Genomic DNA, 14,448 nt, shown 5'->3' on the forward strand with positions numbered 1-14,448 from the left:
CAGCAATGCAACATTGCACTCCTACTAAACTTCCCACTTTTACTTTTCTTAACCTGTTGGGACAGCTACTATTTTCATCACCCTCCCTTTTTGCTTTTTTCCAGACGTGCCACTGTAGATGCAGATATGTCAAGAGCTGGGTTAAATGACTTGACTTGTGTCAAGAGAGGGCTTGTTTCATTTCCTAGATGTCAGGACAAATGGTGTCTAAAAAATGGATTCTTTGCCTACAATGCTACTCCAATGGCTGCATAAGAAAAAAAAATTACACCTGAGGGCAAGACCTTGGCATTCTTTAACACAGCTCCTGATCTGAAATCTAGACGAAGGAGCTATTTGCCAAAATTACTCTCTTGAAGTGGAAGATAAGTACTACGCCCTTTGGTCAAGAAGAAATTGTTAAACCATTACATGGAGGCTTAAAATCTCCATCATACCAAATAATGAGCAACTGGGTGTGTTTTAAGACTGTGAATTCATGCAAAACAGTATTAAACCCGAGCTAAGATTTGCAGCAGTTACATATGATTTGGCTATGTAGCATTTTATGCAGATGGTTTGTTGGTTGAGCAATGTTTGCTGGTGATGCTATATATGATTGATTTTAGCAACAAACTGCAAATTAATGCTAATAATAAGCTCACAAAATCTTGGTCAGAAGCAGGAGCTTTCTGTCACACTGGGTCTATTATTATTTATCACCTGACAAAAGGAATCAAAGGTAGAACTGCACATTCAAGGGCAGACCTGGTGTTGGTGTCCAGGTCTCCACCAAATATAAGAGCCCTGCTATTTACCACTGTCATCAGCTAGAAGCCCCAAAACAAGGCATGATGACAGCAGCTCTCTCCCATGATTGTTCCCTAAAGACGTATGCTGCCTCTGAGCCTTGAGTTAGGCTATAGCTACCATGACCTGTAGCTGCTAGCATCCTCCATGAATTTGCCTAGCACTATTTAAAAGCCTTCTAAGCTTGTGACTGTGACACTCACCTGACCCCCGGTCAGCTGTGCTGCTGTGGCTTGCTGGGAAGTAGATGGAGAGGCAGTGGTGAGGTTAGATCAGTGCAGATGTGGTGACCTTCCCAGTCTTCAGACTGTGCCTCCCTTGCCTATGCTGTCACCTTGTCCCTACCTGCTACCTTCCAGTAACCAGTGATGCAACTGACTGGAGGTCAGGTGAGCACCACCACCACACCATGCCATCTGCTACTGTTTGGAGGGCTTTTGAGGAATGACAGTAAGTAGCAAGAGATTCAGACCCTATCACCCTGTCAGGAGTCTGATGGTATCCACTCAGGCTGCGCGTTAGCAGAGGCATTTTCTGATTTATTTATTTTTACAGTAGGTGAGTGTTCCATGTTTCAGGGATCAGCAGCATTTCATAAATAAAGCCCCCCTTTTTGTTTTAGAAATCAGCAGCTGGATGCCAAATCTGCTGTACTAACACCCCATCCCATATGTTATCTGGGCACCAAGTTATTAATCCAGAGACAGAAGAGGGCTTGGGTGAATTGGCCTAAGTGGTAATATGATTTGGCCACATGCCATTTGAGCGGCAGAGAGCTAACTCGTGTTCATCATTGCCTGCAGGTCCTTTCTGAAAGTGGAGTTATGGTAAAGCTAGCTGCCACTCAAGGTTCTATAGAAAAGCTTCTTGTAGCACCTTATTAAATACCTAAATTCACAATAAGCTCATTTTTCTCTCACACAGATATATTACTAAGGGCTAAAAAGGACCACGGTTTTCATTTTCCTTCTTCTTGGACTAGAATTTGTTGTCGAGGCAAATTCCTTGCTAGTTTAGATCCACTGTTTGCCTCACTGGATAGGCTGCTAACCACTGCTTTGATGTAAACTTTGGTTATCTTACATCTGGCACTGAAGTTTAAGTGGCTGGACTTCCCTGTTTTTTTTTGTGAGTACGCATACATACACTATTTATAAGCTGCCTTTCCATAGTTAAAACCATGCTCAAGGTGGCTTACAACATGTAATATATATATATATATATATATGCTTTCGTAGATTTTCACGGGTACAGGAATGCAGGTTTTGGTGTCTTCGGGTGTCTTCCCGTGTAAGAGTCGGGGTGTCTGGGCGACGTTTCGACGAGGTCTCACTCGTCATCTTCAGGCTGGTGCTTTCGGCTTCTTGTTACTGGAACAGAGCAGAATCTGGTGTTTGAGTTCCTATAAATACTGTTGAGGGGTGTGGTGTATAGCCTCCAACGTTCTGGGCAGAGAGGAAGTTCCTAGATTAGTGTGCCTTTTCTTCTTTTGTTCCTTAATTACTTGAGGGATATCTTGAGTGATTTCATGAGTGATATTCTGAATACCACTGGGTGGGTCATTAAGTGTAGATTAGTTGCTAAAGCTTTCGTGTCTTGACCTCTTGAGCTTGTGAAGAGTTTTTCTGAGAAGATGGCTGTGCTGCATTTAGTTGTGCTCTGGCTTGGCTTCGTGTATAGGGGCGAGCTGTGGTTTTGTGCCTTGTGCCAGCCCGATCTGTGTAGGGATTGCAGGGGGGTGCAGCATCCGGAGGTGCCACTATAGTTTGGCTACTTGATGGAGTCTGTAATATGTCTGTGGAGAGGGTCTGGGTTTGGGTCTGGTGTGGTTGATTGGTGACGGCGTTCTGTGTGCCTCTGGTTCTGGTGTCGGTTTTTGTGGGGAGGGCTAATTTCCAGATGTCTGGCAGGCGGGACGTGTCGTCACGCTTGTTCATGTTGTGAGGGTGTTTCTCTATCTCGATGGCTTCCATGATTATTCTCTTGTGGTGATGTTCCATGTTAAAGAGCAATTTGGAATCTGCAAAATTAATTTCGTGTCCTGTTTCTTTCATGTGTTGGAAAAGAGAGGAAGTTTTTTCTTCTTTTTTGACGGCATTCTTGTGTTCTGCGATACGTGCATTTATTCGTCTGTTTGTTTGTCCAATGTACGTGGCTGGGCAGACTTTGCAGGGTATTTCATAGACCCCTTGGTTTTCCAGCTGGATTTTGTCTTTTGGGTTTCTGAGGATATTGGCTATTTTTTGGTTGGTGCAGAAGGCTGTTTTGATATTGTGTTTATGGAGGATTTTGCTAATTTTGTCTGTAGTGCCCTTGATATAAGGAAGGAGGGCCATGCCATTGTTTTATTCTGTGTCTTGGTTTTTGGGGGGTGTTTCTTTTTGGATTAGCTTCGTAACCTTGTTTTTCTGGTATCCATTGGCGATTAACACATTTGAGAGATTCTGTAACTCAGTTGTCAAGTGGTCTTTGTCAGCCAGGCGTTTGGTTCTGGAGATGAGAGTCTTGGCTACGGAGTTTATTTGTGCAGGGTGGTGGTGTGATTGTGCATGTAAGTAGCGGTTGGTGTGTGTTTTTTTCCGGTAGATAGTGTGTCCTAGGGAGCCATCAGGTTTTTTGTAGATTAGGACGTCAAGAAAGGGGAGTTGGTTGTTGTCTTCTATTTCCATAGTGAATTGTATTTTGGGGTGTAGGCTGTTGAGATGTGTGAGGAAGCTATCTAGTTTTTCTTTCCCGTGTGGCCAAATTACAAAGGTGTCGTCAACATATCTGAGCCAAAGTTTGGGTTTGTGTTCTGACTTGTCTAAAGCATTGGTTTCAAAGTGTTCCATGTACAAATTTGCGATGACCGGTGAGAGGGGTGATCCCATAGGTGCTCCTTCTATCTGTTTGTATCTTTGTCCATTGTGGATGAAGTACGTGTTGGTTAGGCAGTGGTTGGTCAGGTCCAGGATGTATTTGGGGGGATTGTATTTGTTTTGAATGGCTGTCAAGGCTTCATTAATGGGCACTTGAGTGAAGAGAGATACAACATCGAAGCTCACAAGTAGGTCATCGGGATGTAGGTATTGCTTCTTTATTGTTTCTATGAACTGGAAGGAGTTAGTAACGTGTGAAGCGATGGATTCTGCATAGGGCTGAAGTTGCTTAGCGAGAAATTTAGCGAGATTTTGTAGAGGTGAGCCTATGGAGCTGACTATTGGTCTAAGTGGTGTTCCTTCTTTGTGTATCTTGGGGAGACCGTAGAGTTTGGGGCATCTGGATGATTTTTCTCTGGGGATGATTCTTAGCTGGATTTCTTCACTGATAGGAGAGGCTTTTATTTTGGATTTGGTGGTTTTTTCCAGATAGGTGGTGGGATCTGTTTTTATAGGTTGGTAGGTAGGGTCTTGGAGTAGATTTGATAGTTTTGCTTGGTAGTCCGATGTGTTCATCACAACAGTGGCGTTGCCTTTGTCTGCTGGGAGAATGATTATGTTGTTGTCTTTCTTCAGGTTGGTGAGTGCTTTCTGTTCTTCTTTGTGTAAATTGCTTCTGGGTGGTTTGCTGGAGCAGAGGATGTTGGTGACTTCAAGTCTGATTTTATTGGCTTCATCTGGGTCGATTTTGGTCAGGCTAGCTTCGACTCCGCATATGATGTTTTCCGTGGGGATGCGTCTCGGGGCGACTGCAAAGTTGAAACCTTTGGAGAGTACTTTGGTTTCAGTTGGGGTGAGGATCCTGTCTGATATGTTATGTACTGTTTGTTTCATGGGTTGTTGTGGAGGGTGGCTGGGCTTCTGGCGTTTCTCTAGTTTGTAGAGTTTGTTGGTGTGTCTGTCTGTCTTATGTGAGGTCTCAGTTTCAGCTCTCCAGACGGCTAGTTGTTTGCATTTGTCCCAGAGTGCAGGGTGGATTTTGTTACATAGTTTGAGGTGAAGAGTGAGCAGCTCTTTGTTGGTTTGGTTTAGTAGGTATCTTTTCTTATGTATTTCGTTTCTGATTAGGGATAGTTCAGTTCGTTTCAGGATCCTTTCGGTAGCTGGGGTTTTAGAGTGGAATTTAAGTTGGAAGCATGTGGGAGTTAAGTTGTTGTCTCGGCAGTTGCGTAGGAACAGGAGATCACATAAGATGGTGGCTCTTCGGATTTCTAGTTTCTCGTAGGTTCTTGTCAGCTGGAAGGTTTCCTCCCCGTAGAGGTGAGATATTTGCTTTCGTAGATTTTCACGGGTACAGGAATGCAGGTTTTGGTGTCTTCGGGTGTCTTCCCGTGTAAGAGTCGGGGTGTCTGGGCGACGTTTCGACGAGGTCTCACTCGTCATCTTCAGGCTGGTGCTTTCGGCTTCTTGTTACTGGAACAGAGCAGAATCTGGTGTTTGAGTTCCTATAAATACTGTTGAGGGGTGTGGTGTATAGCCTCCAACGTTCTGGGCAGAGAGGAAGTTCCTAGATTAGTGTGCCTTTTCTTCTTTTGTTCCTTAATTACTTGAGGGATATCTTGAGTGATTTCATGAGTGATATTCTGAATACCACTGGGTGGGTCATTAAGTGTAGATTAGTTGCTAAAGCTTTCGTGTCTTGACCTCTTGAGCTTGTGAAGAGTTTTTCTGAGAAGATGGCTGTGCTGCATTTAGTTGTGCTCTGGCTTGGCTTCGTGTATAGGGGCGAGCTGTGGTTTTGTGCCTTGTGCCAGCCCGATCTGTGTAGGGATTTCTTGACGTCCTAATCTACAAAAAACCTGATGGCTCCCTAGGACACACTATCTACCGGAAAAAAACACACACCAACCGCTACTTACATGCACAATCACACCACCACCCTGCACAAATAAACTCCGTAGCCAAGACTCTCATCTCCAGAACCAAACGCCTGGCTGACAAAGACCACTTGACAACTGAGTTACAGAATCTCTCAAATGTGTTAATCGCCAATGGATACCAGAAAAACAAGGTTACGAAGCTAATCCAAAAAGAAACACCCCCAAAAAACCAAGACACAGAAGAAAACAATGGCATGGCCCTCCTTCCTTATATCAAGGGCACTACAGACAAAATTAGCAAAATCCTCCATAAACACAATATCAAAACAGCCTTCTGCACCAACCAAAAAATAGCCAATATCCTCAGAAACCCAAAAGACAAAATCCAGCTGGAAAACCAAGGGGTCTATGAAATACCCTGCAAAGTCTGCCCAGCCACGTACATTGGACAAACAAACAGACGAATAAATGCACGTATCGCAGAACACAAGAATGCCGTCAAAAAAGAAGAAAAAACTTCCTCTCTTTTCCAACACATGAAAGAAACAGGACACGAAATTAATTTTGCAGATTCCAAATTGCTCTTTAACATGGAACATCACCACAAGAGAATAATCATGGAAGCCATCGAGATAGAGAAACACCCTCACAACATGAACAAGCGTGACGACACGTCCCGCCTGCCAGACATCTGGAAATTAGCCCTCCCCACAAAAACCGACACCAGAACCAGAGGCACACAGAACGCCGTCACCAATCAACCACACCAGACCCAAACCCAGACCCTCTCCACAGACATATTACAGACTCCATCAAGTAGCCAAACTATAGTGGCACCTCCGGATGCTGCACCCCCCTGCAATCCCTACACAGATCGGGCTGGCACAAAGCACAAAACCACAGCTCGCCCCTATACACGAAGCCAAGCCAGAGCACAACTAAATGCAGCACAGCCATCTTCTCAGAAAAACTCTTCACAAGCTCAAGAGGTCAAGACACGAAAGCTTTAGCAACTAATCTACACTTAATGACCCACCCAGTGGTATTCAGAATATCACTCATGAAATCACTCAAGATATCCCTCAAGTAATTAAGGAACAAAAGAAGAAAAGGCACACTAATCTAGGAACTTCCTCTCTGCCCAGAACGTTGGAGGCTATACACCACACCCCTCAACAGTATTTATAGGAACTCAAACACCAGATTCTGCTCTGTTCCAGTAACAAGAAGCCGAAAGCACCAGCCTGAAGATGACGAGTGAGACCTCGTCGAAACGTCGCCCAGACACCCCGACTCTTACACGGGAAGACACCCGAAGACACCAAAACCTGCATATATATATATATATATATATATATATATATATATATATATATATATGCTTTCGTAGATTTTCACGGGTACAGGAATGCAGGTTTTGGTGTCTTCGGGTGTCTTCCCGTGTAAGAGTCGGGGTGTCTGTGCGACGTTTCGACGAGGTCTCACTCGTCATCTTCAGGCTGGTGCTTTCGGCTTCTTGTTACTGGAACAGAGCAGAATCTGGTGTTTGAGTATATGTATATATATACATATATGCACAAACTGAACAATTTCCACATAAATCAGAATAAAATCCAGTGTTATTTTTCTAGAAAAAGAGGTGCCAGAACTCACCACGACAATGGTGCCCACCGGAGAGGTGTTGGAATGGAATCTAAAATAAAAATACAAAAAATAATATCAAATACAGCAACAACCCCCCACCAACAAAATGCTTTAAACACCTCAGCCCAAGAGTCTGTTCAGCAGCCTCAGCTTCTGTAGTTGGGTCAGTCAGGGCCCCCACCTTCCCAGGCCAGGTGGAAAAAGGCAGATCTTTCATGTACTCCAGCCTGTCATAACTGGAGTCCACAATTTTTTTCAGGGTTTCAAGATCCCCCAAGTCTCTCTACAAAATATTTTCATTAGAAAATGTGTGTCCCAAATCTATCAGCATTAGTAGAACCTTATTTTCCTCACATACAAGAGCTTGTCCCAATAGATAGCTCATTCTTCTAAAATATAGTTCACCCTGAAAATGAATAAAATACAATGCCTCATTTTATTTCAATCTGTTTATATTTCTTCTATTAGTCTCCCTCCCCCTCCCCCCCCAAAAAAATTACAATTCAGAGCCTCACCAGCATTATATACAGTTCTATAGCTCTTTTCATGCATTTTTGTTGTTTAAAATTAATCCTTCTTTGCTTCTAATAAGAGAAATAGCTAACAAAGGGCACTTTCAGCAAATTTATGAAAGGAATGCTAATGTTCACTTCAGTTGCCAGAAATGTCTTCAGCTCTTCTCTGAGTCCCAACACTGCATCATGCGGCTCCATGCTTGCTGTTTCTGTCCTTTCTCTAGGGTCTGTCTGGATTTTGGCATCAAAGATGGATGCTGCACAGAGTCACGGGGTCAGATTTTTTGTCTCTTCAAACAGTAGCAGTCCCCAAGGTTTGCGTTATCTTTTTGACTGCTTCCTTGAAATATTATGGTTGTGAGAGTAGTCAAAGCCAGAAATGCAATCCCAATTTTTCGCAATCATGCAACGCTGATAACAGCCTTGCAAATCAGATGTTTATGTATTATGCCCTAATCTCATGATCACAGGCAATGTAGATGCCAGAGATAAGAGACTGCAAACTGTGGTAAACACCTGTTCAGGGAAATGGAATTCCCACCCCCCACCCCCAACAAATATGAACAACCTGCTTGACCAGAGGTGGCAACAGGACAAAAGAGTGTTTTTTCATCACAAAAAGTGAAGTTTTCCTCCCGTCATTTTTAACTCCTTTAAACACTTCTGCTTGCATGAGACGGGGCTTTCCAGCCCCCTTTCTGCATCAGCAACTCTCTGTGCCGCTGACTGGTTTATTCATAATATCCCAGCCTTCCGCCAAGTGTCTTCCCTGCTCCCTTGTAGCCTCACAGCAATCCTGTGAGGTGGGTTAGGGTGAGATGTGATGGGAGGTTACAAGTCCCCTCAGTGATCTTCATGGCCATGTGAAGATTTGAACGCATGTCTCTCTGCTCTGATGCTCCAGTCATAGCACCCCCCTCACACAAAGAATCCTGAGAACTGTAGTTTGTTAAGGGTGCTGGGGGTTGTTGGGAGATCATTGTTCCCCTCACAGAGCTACAGTTCTTAGAGCTGCCTGTGAAGTGGGGTTGTTAAAATACTCTGGAAAACTGTAGCTCTGTGTGGAGAATGGGGTTCTCCCAACAACTCTCAGCACCCTTCACAAGCTGTAACTCCCAGAATTCTTTGGGGGATGCCATGACTGTTAATGTGGTATAAGCAGGGCTTTTATTTTCCAGCTGGCATTCTGGTACCTCTCAGGTGACCACTAGAAGCAGGGGAAGGGGGAAGAAACCTGACCAACCTCAGCAAAGCCCTGCTGCACCTCTGGCTCACAAGGAAACCCTTCCCAGAGCCCCAAAAGAATATCTTCTATGGGCTCCAGAGAGGGTTTCCTTGCGAGTCGGAGGTGGGGGTGAGGAAGGCTCCCCTTGCCTCAGCTGAGCAGCTTCAACAAACCTGCCCCTCAGCCCAAAGATCTGGGGTAGGTTTTCTGAGGGATGTGCGTTATGGCACCTTTTTGTCTTGGAAAAAAGCACTGGGTATGAGAATGTTTTAATTGTATGGTACAGATGAGGCCTCTTAACTACGACACCCAGAAGGTTCTCAGTCCCCACCCCAGTCAAGACCAGTGGCTCTCCAGAATGACCGCTCCCTGCTTAAAACAGGGGGGCGCCCTTTGCGTGGACGTGCGCAGCCCTAGATCTGGAGCGGCCCCATCAGCATAGGCTTGGCTTTGCCTTCCCTCAGGTGGGATACCTGGAGGTCCCCGCCTACCTCAGTCAGTTGTCCAATCCCACCTGGGGGAAGCGTTGCCAAGGAGACCAGGCCAGGTAGGGGGAGGGATTACCTGCCCACACAATAGAGGGAGGATCTTACCTGGGAATCCTCACTTGGCTCCAGAGCTTCTCCCACCCTACCCACCCTCAGTTAATGTCTTCTTTTGCAGGTTAACTTTTCTTCACAGGTATGTGGGCGCTGCTACGTTAAGGTCACTGTTAAAGGGCCGGAAAGGAATTTCCCTGCATTGTCAGGTTTCGCCTTTCCCGTAGCAAAACGTCACAACTTTGGCGGTATCAGGCCTTGGGCGGAATCCTTTAGTCCATCTTCCTCTTTGCGGCGGCGATACCAGGGTTCCCCATTAAAGGGGTTTCTGAAGGGAGGCTTTGACCGTATGCTGAAAGGTCATCATTGCTCTCCCCTGCGGCAGCGGTGTAACGGGGGCGGCTATCTCTGCTTGAACATATGTTCTCCAGAGCCGGCCCATCCCCCCCCCACACACTGGATAACCCTGAAGCTCCCTAGGTCCCCGGCTGGGGACTGGGGAGGGAGAACGCCCAATGCCTGAGTCAAGGTCTACCCACATTTGAAATTTAATAAAGTTGTGGCCAATTTAATCCCATAGCACATTGTCTTGAGTCGTTATTCCACATGACGGGGGGGGGGCACTTGGGATCTGGGGACTCCGCCTGTCCACGCAATGGCAAGGGGGCTGCCACCAGGAGGAAATATTGCTTCCATTCCTGTGACAAACGTTTACAACATGGCTGTAGTTCTTGAAAACGGTTCATTCTAGAGCTGGTCGGCTCACTTCAATGGGGCAGTTGTGGTGAAAGTGCCTTGAGAACCAATGCCAACAAGTCATACTTGGTTTACAGGAATACAAGCCAAAGTAAAGGCAGCCCCCCTGGGTGTGCTTTCCCCTTATAGGTGGAACTTAAACAAATGCTATGGGAGTCATCAGCAATTAAATAGTGAATAAAAGCAGCTAGATCTGTTTCCTACATACATTAAAATGAATGTAAAAAGGATGTTCTAGCAACACCAGTCACTGTCACAGCGCTGTACTTTAGAGCCTGCCAAAACGTCCCTCTGAGGAGCTGTCATCCTATTGATATTGAATTTTTACTTCCCAGCCACAGGCAAGTGGCGATTGAGAGCATTCAAACCCCAACAGAAAACAACAGCTTGGGAAGTTTAAAAAACTACTCATTTTAAGTGAAAACCCATAATTAAATAACAACAGCTTGTGCAATATTTTTAGGCTGGAAAAAATGAGTGTCTCGGCCTTTCATTTATTAATACTAAAACCTCATAAACTTAAATGAAGGATATGAAGAATGCCTTGGTTGTTGTTTTTTAATGCCGTATTTAATGCCTTTTTAAAACAAATTACAAGAATTTCAAACAGGTATTTTTAAAAATAAAAAGGGAAAGACCTAACACTCTATCCCTCTCCTCCCTCTCCCGCCTTGCGAGCAACAGAATTCTTAAACTTATTATGTTCTGAAGATACAATGAACCCATAAAACCTGACAGCACCATCGCACATTCCTCAATATGAATATCAAGAAGAATCAGCAGGGAATTTCAAAGATAAATTTGATTGTTTTTTATGACTCTTGCACTATTCCTTAGTGAGTGTTCACTGTAGAAAGTGACATCCTTTGCCATGCATTATGGTGCTTGCATAAATAGTGATGAGAATACGCATTCAATAAACCGAAGGAACCTGAGCATGGATAACTTTGATGAAGAGTTGTTAGGAGAGGAGACGCTGACAATGAAAGACAGAGTCTCTCTTTCTCCTCTTTTTATTTGTCAAAAAAGCAACCTAGTAGATTTCTCATCGGGTGTGTTTTTGTTTAAAGTGAAGTGAAACAAAGGGAGATAAAAAGAGATGGTTATTGATTTGTTCAAGGTCCCTTCTCCTTCATGCTGATTGCTATAGATGTCTGTTAAAGACCCAGCAGAACTTAGCAGAAGGATGTGTGGTGGTTAATGCATTCTGTCTTGTGGCTTCTTAGCAAATACGAAATGTCAGTGCAGATGATTAAAATTTCTGAGTCGATGGAAACATCAGATTTTGACAACAGTGGAACCCTTCAAACAAAATAAAACTTCAATTAGAAAAAAACGAACCAGTCAACATACGGTAAATACTTTCCTCAACCTCCTGCTGACCAAGCCTCAGGCTGTAGGAGCACTGCTACTTCTTCCTGAATTCCAGTCATCTGCAGGTGGTCATTGTCAGAGGATTTGCTGATAAGGTTTCTCTATAAGGATAAATCACAAAGTGTGGTCATTTTTTAACCAGAAATTTTCCTTTTTCAGATGAAGCGTTTAGTTGATCGAATCAACGGCCAAAAAATATTAATAGATGGTGCTATAGCCCCACTCCTTTGGGGCTCAGATCAATAAACACAGGAAATGAGGTATCTTCAACCTTTTCAAGACTAAAGACCCACTTTTAACTTAAACATACATTTGGGGACCCATTTGTTAATCTTTTACAATATATTTGCATGGTTGTAGTGCTCCTGTTGCCACCCACCTTGCACCAGGCCGTGACCCACCAGTTGAAGACCAGTGCTTTAGATGCCCCAATTTCTTTGGAAAATTTGACACAGCAAATTAAGTTTTCTCCTTTCCTTTTGACAGGCCTCAGATGGGTTAGAACTTTACAAGCACACAGAAGGCTGATATTTAGGCATCTACAGTAGATAAATTCTCTGAGATGTCTTAGAGGAAATATAATCTAAAATCTCCTCCAGCTATAGTACTCAACTCCTTTCCATTAACATGCTCAAAGCCTTTTCAAAGTACTTTCTTCTAGCAGTGTTAATGCTCCAAGCAGATAGAATCTTCATTTTAAAATTCTACGTGGGTATCATACGAGATGCAGAAATGTGGGTTATGGTCCCAACAAGGATCTACACTGAGGTGTTATTAAAGCTTGCTTTTATTGTTATACACTCTATGTTAATAGGCTTTTAGTGCTGGATTCCAAAGATGCATTGTATTCCATTTAATATACCTATGATAGGATCACGTTTTTCTTTGCAGATTTTGGTGCATGCTCTGCATGCTAATTAAAGTACAATAGGGTTTGTTCAATTGAGCAATAAAACACCTAGCGTTCTAATCAAACAATGGCAAATATATAGAGTCCTCGTAATTTCTTAGCTTACTGAACCAAGCCAAGCATGTAGCAGTGTGCACAGTTATTATATGTGACATAGTAACTGCAGCATAAACATCTAAAAGGAGCATATGCATGCTTTGCATCCCAGATGCAGAGATATTGTCCTGAGAGCTTGTGAAACTAAGGGTTGCAAGCTATACTGCCAATGCTGGGGTGATTGGATGGTCACCTGAAGCAGCAGGCCAGATTAGAGGGCTCAGGAGAAACCATGTAGGCCAAGAGGAGAATAGTGCAAGAATTACTTTGCTTCCAGGGTCAGCCATACCATTAAGCACAGTGAAGCCAGTGCTTAAGGTGGCAAATGTTGGGGGGCAGCAACAGCCTTCAGGGAGGGAAGGATGTGGTCCCCACAGCTAGACATGAAAAATGTGGAAAATTATATACTATTATGTACAAATGCATCAAGGCTGAAATCCTATACTAACTTACCTTGGAGTAAGTCTCATTGAACTATATGGGACTTACCTCTGAATCATAGGCGTCAGTTCCTGGGAGCCAAGACACTTTGCCCTCCTATGTTTTTTTGAGGGGGCCGGGCCCCTCAATGTTTAGAGGGCATTTGGCTCTGCTCCCTGGCTCCTCGCAACATTGCACATGTGATGTCAGAACTTTGTGTCAGGCCCCCTCAATCATCTTGAGGGGCACCTCATCTTGAGTATGGCACCTCTGCTCTGAATACACATGCCTTTTATACTGCTTGTAACTGTAACAGGGCTCCCTATCTAGGTTATAGCACAATTTATACCAAATACACGAATAATGCATGGATGTTCCCCAGGGCCTGCTGTGTAGTCCTAGGAACAGCTGCACTGAGATGCTGACTAACTTTAGAGGAGTAGTTATAGGGCTTCCAAAACCAAATGTTAGGGAATAATTTCTTCTTTATGCCAATGCTAAAAACTCAGCTAACACATGTTTCCTGTTGTGGCGAAGTATAAAATCAAACTTCTTTATTCATTAATTAAAAAATAATAATATTGGCAACAGGTTCTGGGGTCGAGCCCTCTTGCGCCAACACAAACTAGCTCCAAGGTGACCTGAAACTTTGTGCATGCTTGTGTTTGGCATGAGATTACTTCTGGAGAAGCAAGGAAAGGGATTATCTGCCCTTCACAAGATGAAGTGAGCTAGGAATCTAACTCCACACAACATAAAATGTCTTGCCTACAGCACTGTGGTCATTTTTTAAAAATCTGAATGGTGGGACACCTTCTTTCACCAACAGCAATCCCCTGGGATTGCTGTTTATTTATTTGTTGTTATGTGTTTATCCTACCTTTCACCCAAGGAGCTAAAGGAAGCATGCATCCCACCCACTTTATCCTCATGACAACCCTTTAAGGTGGGCTAGGCAGAGATGAATTGGCTGGATGCTGTTGAATTTAATGGTTGAGCTGGTAGACAATCCAGACTAGAGGAAAGCCCCCCATGCTTCCCCAGCTGTTTCTCAAGGATGCCAAGCAGGCTGATTCATTTTGTCTCTCACTAGGAACAGTATTTGGAGAAGGAAGAGATTTGAACTTTGGGGGTCTCGAATCAGAGCTTGTAGCTAGAGACAAAAGGGAAGCCCCCTTTCCATAGTAATGCTCCTATGAGACACACCAATTCTAAGCACAGAGATATGGCTTAATTGCACATTGTTTGAAAGATTTCAGAATTATCTGCAACCCCTGCTTCCCAGTCTGAGCAATTTCTCTTAGGAACAAAAAAACAGGGCTATCCAGATTTCAATTGCATCTCTAATCTCAGCCCAACTGACCAGGTAATGGATGTCACTGTTTGCTGAAGCAGCTGAATTAGTATGACAGTCATTAGGTTTTAGTTTTCTCTTAAAATGT

General features: G+C 43.8%; 1 long non-coding RNA gene across 1 annotated transcript in view; it reads right to left on the reverse strand.

Annotated features, from left to right (window-relative positions):
* Positions 1 to 7,221, reverse strand: part of LOC309529980 — a 98,443-nt gene extending 91,222 nt beyond the window's left edge. The window contains exon 1 of the long non-coding RNA XR_014218578.1: positions 7,181 to 7,221. This is a non-coding gene — a long non-coding RNA (uncharacterized lncRNA). The remainder of the gene's footprint in view (positions 1 to 7,180) is intronic.
* Positions 7,222 to 14,448: the final 7,227 nt, after the last annotated feature.

This window comes from Podarcis vaucheri (genome assembly GCF_965113315.1).
Source record: "Podarcis vaucheri genome assembly, chromosome: 3".
Classification (NCBI taxonomy): Eukaryota; Metazoa; Chordata; class Lepidosauria; order Squamata; family Lacertidae; genus Podarcis; species Podarcis vaucheri.